The sequence below is a fragment of the Sander lucioperca genome, chromosome 17 (genome assembly GCF_008315115.2).
Source record: "Sander lucioperca isolate FBNREF2018 chromosome 17, SLUC_FBN_1.2, whole genome shotgun sequence".
Classification (NCBI taxonomy): Eukaryota; Metazoa; Chordata; class Actinopteri; order Perciformes; family Percidae; genus Sander; species Sander lucioperca.
This window is the reverse complement of record NC_050189.1, coordinates 19,754,856-19,782,305: the sequence shown is the minus strand read 5'-3', so window position 1 is coordinate 19,782,305 and position 27,450 is coordinate 19,754,856. Positions and strand designations below refer to the sequence as shown.

Here is a 27,450-nt window from a genome sequence, read left to right as displayed (position 1 = left end):
GTACCGTCACCTGTTGGGACACAGATGTTGTCCGTACCGTCAGCTCACTTCAACGCAGCGTAATAACTCCTGAAAATAATATCCATCTCGCAAATGTATCTGTCTCTGCAGTCATCTCAACCATCAAATACAGCAACAGGAAATAATACTCACGGCTTTTTTTTCCTGTAAAGAAATGTTTTGCGGTGTTGGTGAATTCTTAAAAAAACAAAACGCCACTAAATGTTGCGTTAAAATGCGTTGTAACTTGCGTTACTGAGATTGTAACGGGTATAATGTTACCAAAATTGAAAGCGTTATATTACTGCGTTACAGCAAAAAGGAATACATTACTGTAAATGCGTTACTTTTGTAACGCGTTACTCCCAACACTGTTTACTGTAACCTATTAACCTTCAACTGAGAGGTTACACAATAAAATACCTTACAAACCTCCCCTCCTCCGAAAAGAAATGTCCCTGTTTCTAAATACTAACAGCCAGAATATGAAGTATAAAGAAACAACAGACAAACAACACATACACATAACCACAAAATAATAAATTAAATAAAAGATAAATCCCATTTGTAACAACATGCAAATTGCAGTCACCTCAAACACCGAGTCAACATGGACAATTAAAAACGATAGGTGACAAAGTCCCTGAAACAAACTGGCGGTCTCACAGTCCATCCAAAGCGAGACATAGTCTGTTGTGGCTCACTGGGCTTGTATCCTGAACAGTCTCTGCGCCCCCAACGCCCAGTGGCTCCTCATGTCCGCAGTTCCCATTCTGTATCCCCTCGACCAACAAGGGAAGCATGAAGAGGAGAGGAAGCCAGGAAGTCAAGAGATGAAGCAGCCGGCATCAGTCCAACATTGTAGGGTTTGAGTCTATCATAATGAACAACCTAATCTCGTCCATTAAGGCTTAAAGGACTGCCAATCCAGTAAGTGAGCCCAGGTTCCCCCAGTGGGGAGCAAGCTTTCTGCGGTCCTCAGTGGGGTCATGCAGCCACACCAGATCACCCACTGCATACGGCTGGTGACGGCCGCTCTGTCATAATATAGCTTTGGATTTTCGTGGGCGTCGGCACCATGTTGCCTGGCACTGCCAAAGGCTGTTTCCAGCCTCCCTACCAGACAAGTCACAAAGTCAGCATGAGAGGAATGAAAATCTGAGCTTCCTGTCCGAGACGGCACTAAAAGAGAAATCATATAATAATTAATAATTTATATGATTTTTTTTTGGGGGGGGTCGACCTGCAGAGTAGGTACCTGTCCCTTTTAGGTGAGTGTGTCAGGACTAACCTTACCTGGGTAAAGTGTTATGGCTGCTGCTACACTGTGATAATGATTCGGGCCAGATAATCTTTATTGCCATGTCAACACAGTTGATTGGAATTTGTCTTGGTGCTAATCAGGTTTAAAAAAAATGGCAGTACATACACAGGAACATACAGTACATAAAAGACGATCACATAATCATCATTCAAACCAGTAAAAAGCTGTGAAGACCTTGTGCTATTGCAACTTCCCATAAAGTGTCTGGTGCAGTCTATAAAGTGCATTTGAATAGGGTGCATTTAGTCCAGGTTTACTATGCAAGGTGCCTGAGCATTAAGGAGCCTAATAGTGGCAGGGTAAGTACTGTTACTAAGCATTAAGGAACCTAATAGTAGCAGGGTAAGTACTGTTACTGAGCATTAAGGAGCCTAATAGTGGCAGGGTAAGTACTGTTACTGAGCATTAAGGAGCCTAATAGTGGCAGGGTAAGTACTGTTACTGAGTATTAAGGAGCCTAATAGTGGCAGGGTAAGTACTGTTACTGATCATTAAGGAGCCTAATAGTAGCAGGGTAAGTACTGTTACTAAGCATTAAGGAGCCTAATAGTGGCAGGGTAAGTACTGTTACTGAGCATTAAGGAGCCTAATAGTAGCAGGGTAAGTACTGTTACTGATCATTAAGGAGCCTAATAGTAGCAGGGTAAGTACTGTTACTGAGCATTAAGGAGCCTAATAGTGGCAGGGTAAGTACTGTTACTGAGCATTAAGGAGCCTAATAGTGGCAGGGTAAGTACTGTTACTGAGCATTAAGGAGCCTAATAGTGGCAGGGTAAGTACTGTTACTGAGTATTAAGGAGCCTAATAGTGGCAGGGTAAGTACTGTTACTGATCATTAAGGAGCCTAATGGTGGCAGGGTAAGTACTGTTACTGAGCATTAAGGAGCCTAATAGTGGCAGGGTAAGTACTGTTACTGAGTATTAAGGAGCCTAATAGTGGCAGGGTAAGTACTGTTACTGAGCATTAAGGAGCCTAATAGTGGCAGGGTAAGTACTGTTACTGAAGCTGGATGTTCTGCCTCTGAGACTTTGACCTCTCTTTCCAGAGAGCAGTAGTTGGAAGAGGGACCTGGCAGGGTGGGAGGGGTCGTCTAGCACTTTCTGCGCCTTGGGCTGGTCCACGTGGCGTAGATAGAAGCTACAGATGGGATGGCATGACCTATAATTTTGGTGGTGCCAAGAAATTTAAAACTGGACACTCTCTCCACTGAGGGGAGTGAACTAACCTGTTTTTCCTAAAATCTATGATCAATTCTTTTGTTTTGTTAACATTTTAAAATAGCTTGTTCCTCTTACACCATAGGCGGCCACTTCAGATCTGTAGTTTGACTCACAACTGTCACTAAACTGGATAAAATAGTCCCCTCTCTGAGACAAATCCAAGGAGATTCTTTAACCCACAGTTTGTAATTTGCCACAAATTAATACGTCTTTTGACTGAAAAATTCATCTTCTTCTCCTCCATACTATAGACCTGTCAGTGTCTGAGCTCTGATAGAGATGCTGAGTGAGTTAATGAGACTTCCCAGTGAAATGCTCCTCTGGAGAACAGAGTGAAAGCTGCCTCCTGCTGGCTGTCTGACTGCATTACATCATGCTTTCTTTCTTCTCAAAGCCTCAGCACATGATTGGCTCAATGTATGCATCATCAGGTCATCTTTAGTTATTAACACTGGACACTAACATATATGTGTTTATGTGAGAGGGGGGGATGTAACATCTACCTTAACCCTCCTGTTATCCTCAAATGTACCAACATCTGTTATCAAGGATAACAGGAGGGTCAATTAGCTCAGGCTCCACCCACCCAGCACACTAGGTGACACAAATCAAACACACCTGCTGCCATGTTACTTCACCAACAGGTGCATGCTGGTTGTAGCTAACATGCTAAATGCTAACATGCTGTGTCTCATTTGCTGTGTGTGTGTTTTAGTGAACAAAAGGGCACAAGCTTAAAGTGTCGACATGTCAAATTTAAAATAGAAACAGGAAAGTGACACTACAAAACTGCAGGGTTTCTTTCTGCTGTGTGTGTGTGTGTGTTGTGTGTGTGCGTGTGTTTGTTGTTGCCATGCAGCATAATAATGTTATAAAATGTGTTAATAAACACTTTAAGAGTGTTTCTGAAATTAATTAACTGTTGGTTTGGACACTCTGTGCTGTGATGTTATGCATGTGTGTGTCTTGACATGTTCATGCAGCTTATTTTTTAGCCTAAATGTTACTCTAATACAGTGAATTAAAAACACACCTCTTAAAGAGCTCTGAGCTGTTCCCTGCTGAACTGAGCATGTGTAAAGAAAGAGAAGGAGCTGTGCTGCCACCTGCTGGCTGTCTGACTCAACTGATATGATGCTTTCATCCAAAGACATTTTTACAATGAGCATCTCATTGAATAATCTAAGAATAAGTAGAATAAAGCGTCTGTTTTTAAAGTGTACATCTGTGCATGAATGTGCAGTTACTGTCCAGGGGTGTAAACACTTACAGTTTAAATACAAAAATATGTGTAAGAGGGAAGATAGTAAGGGTGTGTGACCTGGCTGTGTCACATGGCTTCAGATGATGGTTCAGAAAGTAAAAAAGCTAACATGTTTGTAGTGGCCTTCAGCTGTCAGAGTTGGCTTTGACTTCATATATTAACTTCTAGCTGTGTTCTCATTACCGTGACCATCTGCTAGAAGAATTGGGATGTATCCATGGAAGTGTGTGTGCCGTCTGATGGCTTGTATGTTATGAAAGGTTGCCAGTGAAAAATTTAAAGAGGTCTGAGTTTAACAGTGAATATGTCTGGTGTGGAAAAGTCCTGTATATATGCTCATAATGAGCTAAAAAATACAGACCTGAATAAGACTTCTGTGACTTTTAAACTTGTATGTAAACTTGTACAGACTGAATCTTCACCGACTACAGAATCTAACCTCAGATGCTCTGCTCTGTAGCTGTTTCTGATTGGTAGATAGAGAAGCGTGGATCGGTTAGCCACAACCAGAACAAATGTTCCATCTGTCAGCGATGTGAAACCCACAGAACCACACGAGGAAAACAACTGGTGACACCAGAGTTTAATGATCCTGCACAGAAACAAGCTCATAAATACAAAATAAATATCAGTAAATAGTTATTATCATTAGACTCTGTTCAGTAGATATTTGTTGGTTGTTGTGCAACATATTTATTCTGTTTTTCTTATTATATATTCTGCTAAGACACTGCATATATCTGTATCTATATAATTCTTACTACTATTGTGTCACTGCTACTAAATTGAACATATCTGTACATATTGTTCATATTACATAGCCATATTTATTCTGCTCTGCAACATATTTCTCGTCCTGCCTATGCACCACAGGTGTATACTTATATATCACATTGCACTTTTCTGCTTTTTTGCACTTCTGGTTAGACGCAAACTGCAGTTCATTGTCTTTGTACTCTGCACAATGACAATAAAGTTGAATCTAATCTAATTTAATATGAAACAACTATAGAGGAACACATCTATGACTTAAATAAGAAGTATTTGTTTGAACGAAACACATCTAAATAATGCAAACATGCTTAAAATGTGAGTTGTTTGTCTCTTTGTAGCTGCATTAACATCAATCAACATTTATTCTTAAAGTGCTTCACAGCAACCAACAGGTATCCAAAGTGCTTGAAGGACCAAGAATAAAACAACATACCATACAATAAAATGAATAAAACATAAAATACAGTAAAATCTGAAACTGTTGCATAGAAACAGGAGAAATAAAGAGATAATGCTGCAACGCTACTGTGCAGTAAAAGCCATTCTAAGTAAAGAAGTTTTAATTTTGGATTTCAAAAGAGCGACGTCTGTAATGGTGTGAATGTCAGTTGGTAACTTGTTCCAAAGTCTCGTGGCAGCAACTGCAAAAGAGAGATTACCCCCACAGTTTGTACCTCTAACTTGGGACTTCTAAAGCCAGTTGATTGGATGGCCGGACTGACCTTTTTGTGCTTGCAAAGGTTTAAAATCTCCGACAAATACGCCGGGGCTATACAGATGTGTGAGTAGATGTGAGGGTCTCTGGGGACCAGTGATTGGCCGGCTGGACTCCACTGGTTGGACTGGTGTGATGGTGTTCAGGTCTTCCTCAGTGAGGAGTAGAGGACCTCTGGGTCTGCTGGAGACTCTGAACACAAACAGTTCAAACAAAATGAGAAACTGTTGGAGACAAACTCCATCAGCAGACAAACAGCGTTTCTCCTGAAGTCTCTTTTATATAGGCCTTAGTGGTCCCCTAATACTGTATCTGAAGTCTCTTTTATATAGACCTTAGTGGTCCCCTAATACTGTAGCTGAAGTCTCTTTTATATAGGCCTTAGTGGTCCTCTAATACTGTATCTGAAGTCTCTTTATATAGACCTTAGTGGTCCCCTAATACTGTATCTGAAGTCTCTTTTATATAGACCTTAGTGGTCCCCTAATACTGTATCTGAAGTCTCTTTTATATAGACCTTAGTGGTCCCCTAATACTGTATCTGAAGTCTCTTTATATAGAGCTTAGTGGTCCCCTAATACTGTATCTGAAGTCTCTTTATATAGACCTTAGTGGTCCCCTAATACTGTATCTGAAGTCTCTTTTATATAGACCTTAGTGGTCCCCTAATACTGTATCTGAAGTCTCTTTATATAGACCTTAGTGGTCCCCTAATACTGTATCTGAAGTCTCTTTATATAGACCTTAGTGGTCCCCTAATACTGTATCTGAAGTCTCTTTTATATAGACCTTAGTGGTCCCCTAATACTGTATCTGAAGTCTCTTTATATAGACCTTAGTGGTCCCCTAATACTGTATCTGAAGTCTCTTTATATAGACCTTAGTGGTCCCCTAATACTGTATCTGAAGTCTCTTTCCCGAAATTCAGCCTTGGTGCAGAATTACAGCCACTAGAGCCAGTCCCACAATGAGCTTTCCTTAGGATGTGCCATTACTGTGTCTGTAGCTATTGAGGAGGAGAGAGGGTGGGGGGGTGGCCTTGACCAACTGCCACTTTGCTTGTTTGAAAGCCATGATGTCTCTCTCTCTTTCTCATGGGTGGGCCAAATTCTCTGGGCGGCAAAGCAGAGAAAGGGGAGGTAACCTTTCCCCTTATGACGTGATAAAGGGAAGATTCCAGATCGGCCCATCTGATCTTTCATTTTCTCAAAGGCAGAGCAGGATAACCAGGGCTCGGTTTACACCTATCACCATTTCTAGCCACTGGGGGACCATAGGCAGGCTGGGGGAACTCATATTAATTTTAAAAAACTTTATCAAGTGAAATTTTCATGCCATGGGACCTTTAAAACATGATGATATATGAATATGTAAATAGTAGCTTAGTATTGCAGGGCACCATGAAAGATTACACTACACGTTATGGTAGGCCTAGTTTAATATAAAACTCCATACAGTATATGTAGTCGGGGGTCCCTACTCGTGTCTCTTTCAGGTTAGGGGTCCTTGGCCTAAAAACCGTTGAGGAACCCTGAGCTAGATGATACTGAGATTCTGATAACAGCTGTTCACAACCTGTTATTTTGTTCATTTTGAGGTGTGCTGTTTCAAAGGCTATAAGTTTTCTTTTACTTAATATTCTGATGTACGAATACACAATAAAAAAAAAACTATTTCCTGAAAGAGTCAACAGTGACACGTGACGAGGAAGGAGGAGGGCTTTACTCGGTGTGTCTGGTTAGACGTTAATGTGCTGATCTCAGATGAGCAACATTTCAAATGGAGGAATCATCTCTACAGCTGCTGCTGGGTGAGTTCAACTTAATGTTTCAGGGTTTGTCAGTTGAAATAACAGGAATTCATAATTGAATTTAGAATACTGCTATTGAAAAAGGCATTTGAAAGGGCAATTCACTTCAAAATTCACTTCAAATTGTGCTGGTTGGTAAAACAATGCAAATTAGCAACACAGTCTCACAGCAGTTCGAGAAATGTTCAGGTAATTAATCTATTGATTTATGTACACAGACACGTTTATCTCGTAATATTTATCTAATTCTAACCCTTTTTTAAACAAAATGGTAAATATATTAACACAACTCAAACCCCCTAACCAATTTCTTTTCATTCCCTCTACACTCCCGTTACGTATATTGATTAATACTCAACACATTACTACATAATAATCTGTTCACACAGAAACCATGGGCTTTAGTATTCACTAGGTTCATCACAAGAGCAGGCATGCTTTCTATGCTACTAGTTTCAAGTAAATTATATATTTAGAACTGACTGCACCAAGGAGAGGGACATAGTTTCACCAATAATTTGTTTATTTTGCACATGGCAATATATCACTTTAATTCTAATTTCTGATTATCTTCGTCATCTACGTCAGGTGTTGCTTCTAAAGCCTGGTCCTGTCTTCCAGTTGTAGCTCGTGAGATCTCTGCTGCTCTCTCAGGTGGAGGTCTAACACTTTCATCGGCTGAGTTAAAGGTGAATTATACGAGCCGTATCCAAGGTGGCGCGCGCCATCAAGATGTCAAAATGACGTAATATCCTGCCGGCGCACGCGAGCAGAGGTCGTGCACGGCTCTTTTTTTTTCAACGGCGCGCGACAAAGTGGAAACAGGTGGCCTGAACGAGTTCGCCGGCAACCGGATGCCAAGACCAGGGCATGGAATTAACACCCGACCACCCGCCAAATGCAGGTGAATTTTGCAATTGGCGGGTAACACTGTCAATCTACCTGCCACGTTGGCGGGTAGCCAATGAGCTGGGTAAAATTAATTTCCTTGTTTCTGATATGAAGATGAGATGCTGTAACAACTTTCAATCCTGTCGGCTGTCTGCAGTGGGCAGGGCTGTTTCTCTATTCCCCCGCGACTGACGCACACACACACGCACACACACAAAATCACACACAGTGGATACAGGAAAAAACGCAGATGAGATCTACAGGATGACCTAAATTGAGGACAGCTATGCTCGTTATTGTAAGTGTAATGATAAGTTAAAGTCCAATAAGTACTTTATTAAACCGTATGAATGTGTCCCAGCCCAGGATAGGAAATTAACTAAACAATGTAAAGATTAACAAGCCACTGACAGTGACATATATGTTCATATTTGATTCATTCAATAAATTATTATTTTGTGTCGTAAATCCACCAGCCGTTTTCATATTATACCAACATTTGCAGCGGTTCCTAGGAAATCTCAGCCCAGAGTAATTCCTTAATAGTAATAATTATTATTATCCCCAAAAACAAGTTTCCTTTTTATTTTATTTTTTTTATTTTTAAGAACTATACAAAAAAATTGCAACTTTTTTGCAACAACTCATGTGTTATAGTGCGCATTCACCAGTGTTTTGTTGTTGTTGTGGTGCGCGTAGACTACTCCTGATGTCCTCTCATCTCTTATATGCAGTGGCGTAACGAGACAACACCTGGCCCCTATGCAGGATTATCAAGGCGGGCCCCCCTACTACAGCACGTGATGATGGCCCAATGTCCACGAGTAGGCTACCATCACTAGGACAGGACAGGATCATAGAGACACAGCAATTCCTGTTTTTCACCTTTATGAGGCAGAAAAAACAAACTGGCTGGTAAAAAGTCACTGTGGCAGGTGGATTTAAAAATCCACCTGCCACAGTGGCTGGTGGTCAAAAAAGTTAACTTCATACCCTGGCCAGGACTCTCAGAGTGACTGCAAGTCTCTCTTGTAAACTTACTGGTTAAGATGAGTTCTTTTATGGTGAATGAAAGGCTTGATCCCACCAAGTAGGTCTTCCAATCAAATTGAAGCATTGATGTCAATGCTGCTGCCAGTTCTGCCGTTGTTTACCTTTTTCTTCTTCTTCTAGTCCGTAGAAAAAGCAACGTCTGTAGCCTTTGCTCATTAGCGCCACCGCTGTTCAGGAGAAGACTGCAACTAGTGTCGCGAGCACCAGCGTGGATATAAATAGTCACGACTATTTCATGACGTCACATATGCGCGCGCCAGCTGGGCTGCGGTTACTGTAAAACACGCTTTATGTCTTCTGTGTGTTGCTGCTGGTTTTACCCATGCATTAAGATTTGCTCTTGCAGGGCTCCAGACTAACTTTTTGCCTTGGTTGCACTGGTGCGCCTAACTTTTTTAGTTAGGTGCACCAACACAAAATTTAGGTGCACCCAACATTTTTTTACAAAGTGGGCTAAATGTTCAGTTTTAAGTCAAAGCCACTTTTCACAAGCTCTTTATGTATATATATATATATATATATATATATATATATATATATATATATATATATATATCTGAGAAAGCTCCTTCACTTGTTTTCAACAACAATAACAGACTGATTAAAAGAGAGAGACGACGGCCGGGTTCAACTCCGACCTGCGGCCCTCTCCTACATGTCATTCCCCCCTCTCTCTTCCCTTTGATGTCTTCAGCTTTCCTATCAAAATAAAGGCCGAAATTTACAAAACAGACAGAAAGACATAGCCAGAAACACATTCGCCTGGAGCACGGACCCTTTTTTCCGCCGTTAAACTAGCAAAAGTGGATTCGTACACGTCGTAAACACACCTCCCCAGGCGCTTCACGCCATGCACTTTTAACAAGTCGTTAAAATAGGGCTCTCTATTTTTTGTGAGTTCTTCTGCCTATGGGTGGGTTTCAGTTACTTTCCATGTTGGGAGATTATCTTCATACAGTAGCTGCTCGGAGGCCTGTTGTTGCATCCAGTCTCCTTAGACCAGGAGAGAAGTAAAGGCTTCAAAGTCAGTCTAATATCAACACAATAACTAATCACTTTCTTTTATTTTAATTTCATTTTACTTAGGATTCATTTTAGTCTGGTTGATTTGCATTTGAGTTAAGTTAATGATTACAATTCATGAAATCCTTGTCATGTTACTGAGAGAGTATTTGATGAATTATAATATAATGTTAATTGCAGTGGCATATTCCCTGTTTTGCCAAGGGGACCCTGGTGTCCCTAGACCCAAACACATCCTCCATGCCGTGCAGCAGTCTGTTGTCTGCCCAGGATCCAGCGGTGGGGAGGAGTGCAGAGCAGCACGACGGGTCAGGCTGTAGTCACCGTAACGTTACTCCTGCTGTAGCCCAGAGTAATGTTACCAAACATCGGCAGCAGAGTGGAGCTCTCCATCCACTGCTCGGCAGCGCCCTGCTGCTACTGCACCCCAAAATCCATATCCATTCTCGCCATAAAAGCTTTTTAAGTTTAATGTGACTGTCCTTCAGGGCTGCTACAACAACCTAACTGTTGCGTTTGCTAACGCGAGTAACGTTAGCTAGCTACTACTAGCTGGATAAAAAGGGAAACTTAATTTTAAATTTTAAATTTGGTCTGTGTTTAAAATGACTAAATAAATGTATTTTTATTGATGTGTTTACAATTAAGCTAGTTCGTTATTTGCACATTATAATTTATTTTCTAATATGCTGCTGTATGTATTTCGATCGCTTAACTCAAAGAAAAGTTTACTGCCAGTTAACGTTACCCTTGGAAATTATCATTGAACCAACTCGATGTCAATCTTGTATCCTGATTGTTGATTGGTTAGGGAGGACGTCCTCCCTTGGAGCATCATATCATATTACGTGTTTTGGCCAATGACAGATGAGCATGAAAAAATGAAGTATATTAAATTGATATAGGAGATCCCGCCCTACGATTGTCTACAGTAGAAGAGGACAGCAGAGTTCTTCCTCCCCTGCCTCCTCTGGCTCCAAGACTCCCTTCTCACCTGTAGGTGTCGCTGTTGAGGCTTTTAAATCAGAACCTTAATAATGGATTCATTCCAAAGAAGAGAGACATTTTATTTTACAAGTTATACTGAAATTTCATTACGGTTTATATCAACCAATTATTATTTTGTTAATACATTTTGATATCCCTTTTGCCTCTCAATAATAGAGGAGTAGCAACCTCCTCTGCCTCTATGGACCTAGAAACCCCACCAGACTCCTGGAGAGGCAGACTGAAGTAGTGACCAGATGTGACCACGTGACATTACCACTACTTTTCTTCTAGTAAGCAAAACATGACACTTAAAGGCTCTGCCCGATATTTGGTCCTAAATAGAGTTTGGTTTTGTATAAATAAAGTATAGTATATTTTGGGTTTAATACGACAATATATGCAATTTGTAGTTACAGCATGGTGTCTAAATCTTCGTTTTTTGTCTAATAAAGACCACATATTTGTGAGATTACTTTATTAATTTACTCCATTTACATTGTGTCCCAAAATCACTATCAAATAAATTCTTAAAAGAGTTTAACAGTGGACAATGACGGCCCATAACATGACTACTTCATACTATATGTAGAATTTGTTCTAGAAGTTTGGATGAAACATTTCTGGCTAAAAAAACTCTCCTGTTTGTTATTGCAGTGACAGGAATGTCCTGCAGGGGCTGTGAAGCATCCCAGCCTGTTAAATGTGACCCATATGCTTATTGTTACAGTCAAAATTAACTTTTTCTTCCACCAGCCAAATGTTTAGTGAATGTAGAAATTGTACCAGCCACTAAGTAGATTACCATTGTTATTTACTGGTGAGTGAAGCAAATCTACCAGCCACTTGCATATTTTACCAGCATTTAGCTGGTAGATGGTGCTAGTTTTGAACCCTGGTTACAGTCAATGCCCATACCTGATGTTTAAATCTTTTACCCATTTTTATACTGCTGAAAATAATAACATTATTATAACAGTGTCCCTAAACACAACTAACGGAACACAACTGTCAGGCCTTGGGAGAAGATTTATTACACATAAATTTACATGTGAAATTACTAATTCTTTTTAGCTACCTCAGGGCTCTATGCTTATTTTAGAGGCACCTATGCCCCCAGAGCCCCCCTTTTTTAGGAATCATATTAATGCATCTCATTTTTAACATTAAAAACAAGATTAAACTAAGAGAATACTAAAGAGTTTCAGGATGTATTTGGGACATGACAAATGACAGGAATGCATTGTGCCTGATCTGTTCTAAAAAAAATATGGTCTGTTAAATTTTTTAAGCTTTGCAATTAGGGTTAACGTTTGAAGCATTTTATCCTTTTTGAAACCATTCAAATCCTTTATTGACTCCATTTAGGTTTAGTGTTCAACTTTTGAAGACATTAAAGCATTAAAAGATTCCTGAAATGAAAAAGTTTAGAGTGGCAGTCTACTTACTTTTAAAGGGCAACTATTATATAGCATTTTCAGGATTATACTTGTATTTTGTGTTTGTACTAGAACATGTTTACATACTTTAATGTTTCTCATTCTGCCCATGGCTGCAGACTGTATATAAGAGTGGACCAACAGATCCTGTTACTCTGGACGGAGACCAGTGAAGGATATTAGAAGATCTTTCCCGGTGATGGCTGAGCGTTACTGAGCAGCCTCCAACTGAGCTTGAAGACGTAGATGTGACGTGAGCAACCTGTCTGAAAGTTGGAAGTCTTCTGGTAGCTGTGCCAAGAGAAATCTCAATCATTCCCAATCTAGCAGAGACGGAGAGCGTAGGTATATGTAAGGAGATAACATAGACACAGGCTAATTATTGATCACTAAAATGATAGTTAACATTAGTAATTAAACTTAAACAGCTAATGGAAGTCCAAACTGCCTGAGAGCTTCTCCTGTACTATACGGTAATTCCTCTACTATGAGACAGTAAGTCGCGTGGTAATGACCCAATCGTTAGCCTATTTTTATAAAAACGTCTGCTACGGAGCCATAACGTGAGCTACAAGGTAATGGAGCCTTTTATACATTGTTGTGTTTCTTTAGAAATAAACAACGGACAAATAGAGTCTTTAAACTCTTCAGATGTAAAGTTATTCTCTGTCAAAGTGACGCCAAAATGAATGGCAGTCAATGGGATGCTAACGGGGGGTGATCGCTTGTAGCATTAAAATGGCGCCATAGGAGGTTCGCGGTCCGAGGAGAAGCTTACCCCCTTGGTATTCACCCTCTGTACGAGATGCTTTGTAGGAGCGCCTATTTCTTTAAGCCCCCCTCCCAACAAAGCCCATTCTCCTCTGATTGGCCAGAGTGCTTCCTGGAATCATAGCTCCGCTGCAGCCTTGCTGTTGTTATAGAGCTCAACAGTCCCGCCCACAGCAGGTTCCGGAAGTAAAAATACAATGCAATTTCTCCATTGACAAATTGGAGTATAAGACATAAAATCGTAACCGTCGATGGTAGACTTAAAACCAGCATGCCGACATGACTCAGTGATTGTATATGTCATGGGACACCAACCTTGTTTAGAGATAAATGTCTTTTATTTGCGATGTCTTGGATAAGTACTTCATTACCCACAATCCTGAACAATCCCACAATCCCACAGTGATGCCTCTGATTGGTTGAACTCATGCTGGTGAGAATTAAGGATTTATAGCTACTGAGTACAGGAAAAACAAAGAATGTTTTAACATATGGATAAAAGAGGTAGTGATTGAGGGAAAGAATGCAAAAACACAATACACCAATGACCTCCTCATCAGTTCTACAACCTAACCAAAGCCCATATTCTGAGCTTTCTCTAAAAACCAGGAATACAAGCTGGAAAAACGGAGGGACGAAGAGGACAGACTCAACTCTCAGACGGGACCGCCAGCATCCGTCACACCTACATCGGGTGGAAAGACCAACGAGTATGTGAGAAAACCATGTTTGAAGCATTTATCTGCATGTTACAACAGGCTGGTGGGCAACATATGGAGCACAAACCCAAAAAAGGCCACGTCCACGAAGGACGTGGTCGAGCCAGAGAGGCCCCAGACACGGCAGAGGAGGCCGAGGCGGGTACCGTGGACAAAATGATGAGCCCTACAATCCAGACCAGTGTTTGTACTGCAAGGACTTTAGACATTGGGTATGTAACAGCCCGAAGAAAAAGCAAAAACCACCTCAGACAGAGAACAACACACCTCTGATTTACTGAGTCCAAACACTGATGAGGTAGGCTACTGCAACCACACACACACTCGCTTCATGCAATGAAGAAATGCTTTGCACTGATACACTGTTTTTTTTGCTATTAGGGACAATTGATAGGGTAGAAAGTTCTGAAAATAATCTAAAAAGTTAAACCAACGTACAGTATGTTCTCTTCTGAAACCTACAAGAAAATGCCTACTACTGAGTATAAAGTTAAAGGGGTTCCACTCACTTTTTTTTTATTTACTCTGGTGCTACAAACTTGATTATTAGAGCTAAAGATTTGACACTGAAGCTTAGTGGTCATTCTGAAGTCCAAACTGAAAAATCTTGGTGTTATATTTGATAATAACATGTACTTGGATCAACATATTAAATCTCTGACCCGCACATGTTTTTTTCAATTAAGGAATATTGCCAAACTTAGAGGAGCTGTTTCACATTCTGAGCTTGAGATGATCATTCATGCTTTTATTTCATCTCGGCTTGATTACTGCAACTCTATTTTCACCTGTCTCAGCAAATCATCCCAGGACTGTCTACAAATAGTCCAGAATTCTGCTGCAAGGCTGCTGACCAGGTCTAGCAGGATCGAACATCACTCCGATTTTATACTCATTACATTGGCTTCCGATTAACTTCAGGATCAAATTTAAAGTTTTGGTTCTGACGTATAAAGCTTTGCATGGTCAGGCTCCAGTGTATATCTCGGACCTGCTCCATTCGTACACTACGAACAGGCCCCTCAGGACAACCAGGGATTACTGGTTGTCCCACGCACCCGTTTAAAAACTAGAGGTGACCGTTCCTTTGAAGCGGTGGCTCCAAACCTGTGGAATGCTCTTCCAATTGTCTTACGTTCTGCAGTCTCTGTTGAAGCTTTTAAAAAGCAGCTGAAGATGCACTTGTTTAAATTTGCTTTTGATTCATGTATATAAAAATGTATATATTTTCTTTTTTTTTAATGATTGTTTTTTGTCTTTTAGTCTTTTTAGTTTTACAACTTACTATGTTTTGTACAAATGTTTATCATGTGAAGCACTTTGTGACTTTGTCTGTGAAAGGTGCTATATCAAATAAACTTATTATTATTATTATTATTATTATTATTATTATTATTCTATTTGGTCAATTGGGGCTACAGGTCAAGCAGTAAAAGAACATTTCTCTGTTCCTTTCTCATGTACATGGGAAACTGAAGACAGCTCAGTTTTTTTGGTGTCTGATTTATGTCCACTTATTTTGCTTGGTCGTGATTTAATGTGCACTTTTAACATTGTTTTAACCTCAACACCTGATGGATTGAGAATTTCTCGTAATGATGCATCTGACATAACTACATTTGTTAATTACAGTATGGCTAAAATGTCCTCACTGAGGCGGCGTCTGTAATCAGCCCTGCCTCTGACTGTATGACACCTGACAACTTGCATTGCACAGCTCATGTTACTACAGGGCCTGATGAAGAATGCTCAAAACGGTTCTTCAGAGACATAAATGACAGTTTGACAACCTCACATCTGATTTGGACTGATACTGACTGTGTTGTAGCTGCATGCTTGACTGACAACCAATATCATTTTTTTTTAACTGCTCAACTCCTTGTGTGATCTTTTTTTTCTCCATCTCTCAAGGTTTGAGCACCTGCTTTTTCCTTCCTCAAGAGAAAGTTTTTTTTTATTATTATTATTGGTACAGTGCTTGCTTCCTGCTTCTTACAGTGCAGACGCTTTGCTACTTGCTCCTGCCTTTGCTTGCATATTTCTGCTGATAATCTTACTTTTCCTCTGAGAGAAAACTATGAGCAGCGGCTCTTGGATACTTATAAATCACTGGACTATACATTTTTTGTATATAAAAAATATATATAGTACTATAGTATACTGTAGTATCTGTAGTATTACTATAGTAATATAGTACAGATTTGTGATATGAACGGCTGGCCTGCATTACCATCCAGGCAGAGCGCCTCTTCTACCCCTGTACTCAGTAGGACACAGCCGTGGACAGCTGCAAAAGGGAGAATTAGCAACAAAATGCCTCCCCAACAACTGAGTGTGCAACTGGATAACAGATTTGCTCCTCTGCTGCAGGACCCTGGACATGACCTCGATTGCGTCTCATCGCCACACAGCAGGGTAAGGACTGAGAGCAATTCAAAAAGTAAAAAGCTACAGGGAAAGCTAACGACTGGGCACCAAACTCTGATTGTGGGTGACTCTGCTGTACAAGACATAAAAAGCAGTAAAAACACCAAAATTCTCTGTTTTCCCAAAGACATGGTTTCTGACTTAGCCCAAAGAATCCCGGATATCATGGCAGCACACCCAACTGTGAAAAACATTATACTGCATATAGGGTCACATGATGTTGTAAAGCAATAGTCTGAAGTGCTGAATCGTGACTTTATGAATCTGCTGAACACAGTCAGCTCCCTAAACGCAGAGGTGTTTATCAGTGGCCCTATACCGCCAGTCAGAATAGGAGCTGAGAGATTCAGCAGACTGTTGGCACTGAACAAATGGCTTTCAACTGCATGTACCGTCCACTCTCTGCGGTTCATTGACAATTTTAACATTTTTTGGGACCGCAGACATCTTTTTAAAGCAGATGGACTTTTCCTTAACAAGCCAGGAGTAAAGCTGTTCACCTCTAGCCTACATTACTTTCTGCACCACACATCTGCTCCCTCGGCCAAGGACACAGGACAAGATAAATCAACACAAACAAAACAAGAGGAAGACACAACAAAGTGCGGCAGTGATCCACCACAGCCCCCACCTGAGCAAAGATTTGACCATGGAGGACCTCAGAGCGGAGACGAGAAATCTCAACCCCCTTCACCCGTCCAACACTCCTCAAACCCCCGTACCATCACCGACGCCTTTGAGGATCCATCGCTCTCCCCATTCACCCTTTCCCCTGTGTCCCCCTGCCACATGTTGGGGTTTACTGACCGGATGGAGCAGCTGGTAGATGCTGGAACCAAGTTTACCCCACTACATTCTCCCATCACTCGCCCCCAGCATCAACCACTGAAAGTAAAACGCCAGGCACCTCTGCCCCCTCAAGGACGGCAGCAAACTCCTTCTCAACAGACTGATAAGTATGCTTGTGTACAGAATGAAACAAGCTTTAACTGATATGTGCTGGGCCCAGGCTGCATGCCTAGTGGCACTCATGACTCTTTCCAGGACAAGCCTGGGTCCTGTGTATTCAATTCTTCGTCAATCTATGTTGTGATAGGTAATAGAAAAAGAATGGTGACTCCGCTAAGTAAGAAAAAGAAGCACTTAACTGCCAACTTAGCAAATCTAGCATCCATTCCTCGTCAGCCACAGCCTGTCCCAAAAACAGAGACAGATAACTATTTTAACACACTAACAGTAGCCTTACTAAACGTCAGGTCTTTGGTGGGTAAATCATTTTTAATCAATGATTTTATTAGTAAACACAATCTTGACATTATGTTTTTAACTGAAACCTGGTTAGACCATAACAACAGTGATGCTGTTCTCATTGAGTCAGCTCCCCCTAACTTCAGTTTTATGAGTGAGAATAGAGCGAATAAGAAAGGAGGTGGAGTCGCCATTTTGTTTAACGACTCGTTCAAATGTACTCAAATAGCTTATGGAAACTTTGCTTCTTTTGAATATGTGGCTCTTAAGTTAAGGTCCCCCTCTCGACCTTTATTTCTAATTATCTACAGGCCACCTAAATACTGTGCATCCTTCTTTGACGACTTTAGTGGACTGCTGTCTTTAATCTGTATTAACTTTGACTGTGTAGTTATTGCTGGTGATTTCAACATTCATGTTGACAACCCCCAGGATAGAGGGACAAAAGAACTGTGTTGTATTTTTGAGAACTATGGACTGACTCAGCATGTGACGGAGCCCACACACAACAAGGGGCACACTCTGGACTTGATTATCTCGAAGGGTTTGAACATTTCCAAGGTTGTGGTGACTGATGCTGCTCTCTCTGATCATTCCTGTGTTTTCTTTAATGGCACTATCTCTGTGCAAAAAAGTGTCCAAACAAAGTTAATAAGAAAACGGTATATCACTGACAACACCAGTGAAACATTCAGTCAGCTTTTCTCGTCCACACCCGCCCTCTCAGGGGTCTCAGTCACTGAGCTTGTAGACAATTTCAATTGTAAAATTACAAATGTTATTGATACCATTGCTCCCATTAAGGTAAAAACTGTCTCTGATAAGAAAAGATCTCCATGGAGAAATGCCATACTGGTAAGAACAGAAAAAAGAGAGTGTCGAAAAGCAGAACGCAGGTGGCGAAAAACTAATCTCCAGGTCCACTACAACACTTTTAAAGAGAGACTTCGCATTTATAATTTGGAACTGAGGAATGCAAGGCGGTCCTTCTTCTCGGACATTATTGCCAAAAACAATAATAATTCACGTGCTTTGTTTGCTACTGTCGATAAGTTAACAAACCCTCCAGTACCAGTAGCATCTGAACTTTTATCCACAAAGGCCTGCAATGATTTTGCCACCTTCTTCAATGACAAAATTCAGAAAATTAGACAAACAGTCAGTGCTTCCATATCGAGTACAGGGTATGTGTTGTCACAGTGTCCAAACAAAACAGATTCCAACATGACCCAATTTCGTATGATTAACTATAAAAACCTGGAGGACATTATACAACATCTGAAAACCTCCTCCTGCTGCCTTGATATTCTACCAACGGGCCTTTTCAAAAATGTTGCAAATTGTTTGGCTCCAGATCTTCTACAGATTGTAAACACGTCTCTTCTCTCAGGTATCTTCCCACAGGCCCTGAAAACTGCAGTCATTAAGCCACTCTTAAAAAAGAACAATCTGGACACGTCACTAATGACCAACTATAGGCCGATATCAAACCTTCCATTTTTAAGTAAAATCATTGAAAATATGGTTTCTCAACAATTGACCCTTTTCTTGTCACTAAACAACAGTTTTGATGCCTTCCAGTCGGGTTTTCGACCACACCACAGCACTGAGACAGCTCTTGTTAAAGTCTTTAATGACATCCACTTAAACACAGATAATGGCAAAATTTCAGTCTTGGTACTACTTGATCTCAGTGCTGCATTTGATACGGTCGACCATGACATATTACTAGATCGATTGGAAAATTGGGTTGGCACTTCGGGCTCAGTACTAAAGTGGTTTGAGTCTTATTTAAAGAATAGGGACTATTTTGTGTCGATAGGGAATTATACATCTGAGCGTACAAATATGACGTGCGGAGTTCCCCAAGGCTCCGTTCTGGGGCCTCTCCTGTTTAACATCTACATGCTTCCACTGGCTCAAATTATGGAAAACAACAAAATAAGCTACCATAGTTATGCGGATGACACACAACTTTATATAACCTTATCGCCAGGGGACTATAGTCCAATACAACAACTGACTAAGTGCCTTGAGAAAATTAACGACTGGATGTGCCAAAACTTTCTTAAATTAAATGAAGAAAAAACTGAGGTGGTTGTTTTTGGAGCAAAAGAGGAACGATTGAAAGTCAGCACTCAGCTTCAAACGATAATGTTAAAAACAACAGACAAAGCCAGAAATCTTGGTGTAGTCATGGACTCAGACCTGAATTTTAACAGCCACATTAAGACAATTACAAAGTCAGCCTATTACCACCTTAAAAATATATCAAGGGTTAAAGGACTTATGTCTCAGCAGGACTTGGAAAAACTTATCCATGCTTTTATCTTCAGTAGACTAGACTACTGTAACGGAGTCTTTACAGGTCTCCCTAAAAAATCAATCAGACAGCTGCAGCTGATTCAGAACGCTGCTGCTCGAGTCCTCACTAAGACCAAGAAAGTGGATCACATCACTCCAGTACTGAAGTCTCTACACTGGCTTCCAGTGCCTCAAAGAATTGATTTCAAAATACTTTTGTTGGTTTATAAATCACTAAACGGTTTAGGGCCTAAATACATTTCTGATCTGCTAGTACAGTATGACCCACCCACACCTCTCAGGTCGTCTGGGACAGGTCTGCTTGTTGTCCCTAGAGTCAGAACTAAACAGGGGGAAGCAGCGTTTAGTTTCTATGCTCCACATATCTGGAACAAACTCCCAGAAAACTGCAGGTCTGCCGCAACTCTCAGTTCTTTTAAATCAAGGCTGAAGACCTATCTATTTGATGTTGCCTTTCTTTCTATATAAGCATATAAAGAGAAATTCCTATTTTATCTGCTTTTATATATTTAACTGTTTTAATTGCTCTTTAATGTTTCATTTCTTATACTGCACTGTAACTTTTATTCTTGTATTTTAACTGTTTTAATTTTTTTATTCTGTTTTCATGTAAAGCACTTTGAATTGCCCTGTTGTTGAAATGTGCTATACAAATAAAGCTGCCTTGCCTTGCCTTGCCTTTCATCAAGTGTGATGGGGTCTACCACATCTGGGGGTTGCTGGCTGACAGGTGGGGATCTCTCCTTCCTTATCGAGGCCACATTGTGGAGCACGACACAGGCTGTCACTATTTGACGAGCCCGGTCTGGGGCCACTCGAAGGCCACGCAGGCAGTTAAAGCGGGCTTTAAGGATGCCAAAAGTCATCTCTATCCTGACCCTTGTTCTGGTAAGGGCCACATTAAAGGCATTCTGTGGCCCTGTGTTTGGGTCAGGATAGGGGGTCATCAAAAAGGGCTGGCAGGCCCCTACCAGCAATCTACTGAAGAGCCCTGAAGATGAAAATTAATATTAGCATAATCAGTATTACACAATGCAATACAAAATGTTACTTTCAATTGCCATACCTTTTTTGAATCTGTGGCACAGTGCAGACTCCCTAAAGATCCGGGAGTCATGGACTGACCCAGGCCACTTTGCCTCAGTGCTGGTGACCAAGCATTGATGGTCACAAGTCATCTGCACAAGCATCTTGTGTTAAAAATCCATCCACATAACAGCACTAACGTGAGGGAAACATCAATGTGCATCAGAAGGACTCCTCCTTTGCCAGTATGACCAAACATGTGTAGCCTATCCTTTATGCTTTACCTCAATGTTGATGCTGTGGAATGACTCGCAATTAATGAAATCAACTTCATTCTCCCCCAGCGATGCAGAAATGGGGATATGGTTGCAATCTATGGCACCAATCACCCTCGGGAAGCCTAAGGAGTATGATGAATTTCATTTGCAACAGTGAACATCATGGGGCCTAGATTATTTATAAATGTCTGTGAGCGCACAGCTTTGATGTGTCTCATTGGCAACATACGGCTCAAGAAGCTGACAAAGATACGTAATTCCCTCTGCTGAGACTCTATATCTTTCATAAAGATACTCATCAGGGAATGCCTAAAGGTTTTGTCGGTCTCTACATGTTCTGGCTCTTCTGAGTGCACCTCTCACTATCCACGCACCAAGCTCCACCGGATCTTCTAAGAACGCTGACGCCGTTAACATGAATAGGTCAGTGGGTGGTGCTTTAACACTGATTGATCTCTAATCTCCAACATAACCTGCTCCAGAGCAGGTTAGGTGTTCAGCATAAGTTACCACAGCGATTAAACCCGGTAACAAGTGATCCACCTTCGTAGTACAGAAAACCCTGGGTTGAACCAGAAGTTACCTCGTTAACCCAAATCTTGCTTCGTAGTCCAGGCCTCTGTAGGATTTGGATTTGTTGCAGCGCCCCTGTTTTCTACCATTAAGTTATCTATTTCTTTTTTCTTTTATTTTGAACAAAAAATATAACTAAAATACAATATAAAAATACGAGAAGTGTGTTGCAACATACAAAAGGAAAAATATTGATGAGTAAAGACAAAAAGTGATTTATTCTCTGAATGCATCTGCATCATTTGTCTTTGAGCATTAAGATTTACAGTAATGTAGAAAATGTTGTTTTAAAGCCTGAAAATCAGTCGGTGTTCTGCAGCTGCACAGCATTGTGGGAGTGTTTTTATTTGGATCACTGAGCATGCTCAGTGTGGAGCTGTTGGAGAGAAATCATCAACACCAGACTGGTAGAGAGAGAGAGATTAATTGTTGAGTGTGTGTAAGGTCAGTGATTCAGAGTGTTTCCTGTGAGGACAGTGGAGATGCAGTACTGACAGAACACCACCAGGTGGCAGACCAGACCAGTCTCAACACAAGGTGGAGGGGGTCTGAGGTTGGTCAGAGCAGTTCTAACACCCATTTCCTCTGTGGAGGGTGGTGTAGCAGCCGCGTGGTTTCTCCTCCTGCAGTTAGCAGCTCAGTTAGTCTCTTGTTAGTTTATAATCACAGAGATGAATGTTGTTGATGAAATATTGTTAATAAAGATTATTTCCATACATGTCATCAGATAGGAGTTATCATTTCCCTAAAGTTACAGACTTTGTCTTTGTATCTAAAATCAGTTTATTGTCATAAACACACATGTATCAGCTGTTTGTTGGATCTGCAGACAGAAACAGCTGATCATCACCAGTCACAATGACCACACACACACACGTGTTGCATCGTATTCATGTTATTTTACATTAGGTGTGGATCGTTGCTTATTTTTCATCTCAACATTTAGTTTTTCGTTTATCTTCACTTCATGTTGTGGTTTAGTGCCTCGTTTTGAAACTTAATTTAAAAATGAATTCATCTGCTTTAATGGAAAAACAAAGAGACCTTTTCTCAAACTGTGTGAAGAGGAAACCACAACACTGGGCCACAGTCACAGAGGAAGGAGGAGGGTTTACTTGAAAGGGAGGAATCTGGAGGAGTCAAGGAGGCCATTTAAGGGTGATGAGATGTACCTTGAGAGACTGGTACACATGCAGACAGGACTTTTGACCACGGTACCATGCTTTATGTTGTTGATCTTTTTGAGTGAATTGGAGGAAAAGACAGTAGACTTATATTTTTATATATATATATATATATATATATATATATATATATATATATATATATATATATATATATATATATATATATATATGTGTGTCTGTGTGTGTGTGTGTGCGTGTTTGTGCATGTGTGTGTGTGTGTCTACATTGAGGGGTGGCAGTACCTCAGTCTGCTCTTGAGCAAGGCATTTTAACCCTGAACTGCTCGGGGCCTAATAATAGTGGTTACAGATGATTTAAGGTGTCTCAAGGAACTCAAGACATTTAAAAGTGTAAATAGTACAACATTACTTGAAGTATTAATTGTAAATTAAATTAACTGATTCAACGAACAATACGTTAGGTGGGCTACAAACATTTAAACATGCTAAATGCATATCCTAACATGTAACTATTCCAAGAAAAACAGTTCCTACATTCACACTTCCACAATTCCAGTCTAATTATTAAAAGAAACTGATATTTACTGTTAATAACAAATCAAAGTATCTGTTTTAAACACATTCCCATTTTCTAGAACAAAATGACATAATTCTGTAAGAAATAAAGTCTACATGAATCTTTTCAAAGCCTCTGCACATGATCGGCATCTTTATTTATTAACATTGGACACATTAGCGTGTGTGTGTGTGTGTGTGTGTGTGTGTGTGTGTGTGTGTGTGTGTGTTTGTGTGTGTGTGTGTGGTGTGTGAGATACCCAGGGTTGAAAAGGTAACATCTACCTTCATTATGCTCAAGTGATTCAAATCAAACACACCTGCTGCCATGTTACTTCACCAACAGGTGCATGCTGGTTGTAGCTAACATGCTAAATGCTAACATGCTGATGGATGATCCTCCACTTCAGGTTCAGACAGGTGAGTTCAACAACACGCTCTCTGGGATGGATGCTACTGTTCACAGGAAGGTTGCTAGGAAACATAGCATTGTGTGTGTGCCTGTGTGCAATACAAATCTGCAGTGTTTCTCGTGTTGTCTGTGTGTCTGTGTCTGAAGCTGCTGTGGGGTTAATAAGGTTTAAATATCTCTGTGTTGTCATGCGTCTTAATAATGTTAATAATAATGTTTGTTGCACCCGCCTCGGTGTCCGCCTGTTGTTGGTCATTTTAGTTTAACTGTCTGAGTTTTCTGCTGCAGAGTGTTTCTGAAATGAATTAACTGTTGGTTTGGACACTCTGGTGTAGTGTTAATTTTGTCACCTATTTTTAATTTAGTCTTAGGCTGCATCTAATTTCTCTGTCTTAGGGCCGTTTCAAATTGTACGTGCAAACGGCAGCGCTGCGCTATGAAACCCATTATTGGCAATGGCTTGCGTGCATAAGAACTGGTCTGCCGCTGCGCTGAGCAAAGCGCAGCGCAAGCAGCATTTTGCGGCTGGCCGCTCTTGCGTGTGCCGCGGTCAAAGTTCAACATGGTTCAACTTTGACCACGGCACGCGCAAATCACCACCAAATCACTACTGTGTATCCACAATGTCGCATGTACTGCATGTCTGATGTAAACACCGGACGCAGACGTGACGTGCATTCAAATATTGGCGCATGTATGACGTAAATTTGCGCTGAGCCCAGCGACAAATATAGTTGGGAATAGGACAACCTAACGGCGAGTGGCAGTATATGCAGCAGTGAACATCATGGGGCCTAGATTATTTATAAATGAAGTTTAAATTTAAGTTATTATGTACCTGCTATTTCATAAAAGCCCTCTTTGATGGACTGCGTGGGAAAGTGCCCTGGGAACACAACAAATGTATTCAGTTGTGCTGTTAAAGCAAGCACCAACTTGCGAATTGCGCGGCAGACCGTGTTCTTACTAAGGTTCTCCGCATCACCCACACTACACATAAAAGTACCCGTAGCAAAATAACACAACACTATGCATACAGTCTGTGGGACTGTGAGCGCACGGCTTCAATGTGTCGCATTGGCAACATACGGCTCAAGAAGCTGACAAAGATACGTAATTCCCTCTGCTGAGACTCTATATTTTTCATAAAGATACTCATCAGGGAATGCCAAAGGGTTTTGTCGGTCTCTAAATGTTCTGGCTCTCTCACTATACACGCACTAACCTCCACCGGATTTTCTAAGAACGCTGATGCCATTATCATCAAGAATAAATGGGTCAGTGGGCGGAGCTTTTATACCGGTTGATCTCTAATGCTCCAGAGCAGGTTAGGTATTCAGCATAAGTTACCACGGCGATTAAACCCGGTAACAAGTGATCCACCGTCGTGGTACAGAAAACCCTGGGTTGAACCTGAAGTTACCTCGTTAACCCAAATCTTGCTTCGTAGTACAGGCCTCTGTAGGATTTGGATTTGTTGCAGCGCCCCTGTTTTCTACCATTAAGTGAAGGAGGAAGTTATCGCATCTATTTCTTTCTTTCTTTCTTTTATTTTGAACAAAAAATATAACTAAAATACAGTATAAAAATACAAGAAGTGTGTTGCAACATACAAAAGGAAAAAATAAAATGTATAACAACTTATTATTATTATTATTATTATTATTATTATTTAGCTCTAAATAGTTCCACTATATATTATGTATTTTCTTATATATCTTTTGGCGAGTAAAGACATGAAAAGTGATTTATTCTTTGTATGCATCTGCATCATTTGTCTTTGAGCATTAAGATTTACAGTAACGTAGAAAATGTTGTTTTAAAGCCTGAAAATCAGTCGGTGTTCTGCAGCTGCACAGCATTGTGGGAGTGTTTTTGTTTGGATCACTGAGCATGCTCAGTGTGGAGCTGTTGGAGACAAACCATCAACACCAGCCTGGTAGAGAGAGAGAGATTAATTGTTGAGTGTGTGTAAGGTCAGTGATTCAGAGTGTTTCCTGTGAGGACAGTGGAGATGCAGTACTGACAGAACACCACCAGGTGGCAGACCAGACCAGTCTCAACACAAGGTGGAGGGGGGTCTGAGGTTGGTCAGAGCAGTTCTAACACCCATTTCCTCTGTGTAGGGTGGTGTAGCAGCCGCGTGGTTTCTCCTCCTGCAGTTAGCAGCTCAGTTAGTCTCTTGTCAACACAGTCTCACTTCCTACTCGTCAAATGTCTGACGCATGGCCAAACACCCCTGGCGTGAGATAGAGGCCCATCAGATAAACATTCATGTTAATCCCTCACCGTCAGATATAGACAAAAGAAAAGACACGCCCCCTTAACTCGAAATCTGTGGGAGTTTTATTAGTAGTATTTTTAGCCCAATAACAGCTGTTCTAATCAACATTATTCACGAGATCTTATCATGGTTTATATATATTTCTTTTAATGTTATTTTTGCGGTCTATTTCTGTCAGGGAAGCTGGATTGCTTTTTTGTTTATTGATATTTTTAAAACTATAACGCTACATCTATTAACATTTATTTAGATGTTATCATGGTATTCATTTCTTTATTTTAATAATATTATTTCAGTCTTATTACCGGTGAAATATTACAGTATGCTGTAATACAGAACATTACGATATGATCTGAGCTGGGTGCTTTCAAAGCCGATATCCCACAATGCAATGCGGGCATTCATTCAGAGAATCGGACAGGAACAAAACTAAGCAACGTGTTGTTGCTGGTGACAAAACCACTGATTAAATATGTACATTGAAGTGACACTGGTGTTAAAGACCTGCTGATCACTGAATCACACCTCAGACCCTCTGCTCTGTAGCTGTTTGTGATTGGTGTAAAAGTTTCCAACCGCTGGCTGATGTTGCAGCTGTTTATAGTCTGCGGTGTGTCTGTTTTCTGGTCTCTGGTCTCTGTTCTCTGCGCTGAAGAGAAGCGTGGATTGTTTAGCCACAACCAGAACAAATGTTCCATCTTTTAGTGATGTGAAACCCACAGAACCACACGAGGAAAACAACCGGTGACACCAGAGTTTAATGATCCTGCACAGAAACAAGCTCATAAATACAAAATAAATATCAGTAAATAGTTATTATCATTAGACTCTGTTCAGTTGATATTTGTTGGTTGTTGTACAATGTGTGAAACACTTATAGAGGAACAAATCTATGACTTAAATAAGAAGTATATCTTTGAATGAAACACATCTAAAGAATGCAAACATGTTCTTAATTTGAGTTGTTTGTCTCTGTAGCTGCATTTATCTTATTTATCTTTATAATACCAATCAACATGTATTCATAAAGTGCTTCACAGCAACCAACAGGTATCCAAAGTGCTTGAAGGACCAAGAATAAAACAACATACCATACAATAAAATGAATAAAACATAGAATACAGTAAAATCTGAAACTGTTGCATAGAAACAGGAGAAATAAAGAGATAATGCTGCAACGCTAC

General features: G+C 40.6%; 2 protein-coding genes and 1 pseudogene across 2 annotated transcripts in view; 2 read left to right on the top strand and 1 right to left on the bottom strand.

Annotated features, from left to right (window-relative positions):
• LOC116064544 (zinc finger protein 239-like) overlaps positions 1-27,450 on the top strand; it is an 893,026-nt gene that overhangs the window by 248,356 nt on the left and 617,220 nt on the right. The gene's annotated exons all lie outside the window — the stretch shown is intronic.
• LOC116034141 (hemicentin-1-like) overlaps positions 1-27,450 on the top strand; it is a 1,482,957-nt gene that overhangs the window by 1,401,121 nt on the left and 54,386 nt on the right. The gene's annotated exons all lie outside the window — the stretch shown is intronic.
• On the bottom strand, positions 13,929-25,240 carry LOC116035420 (annotated as a pseudogene).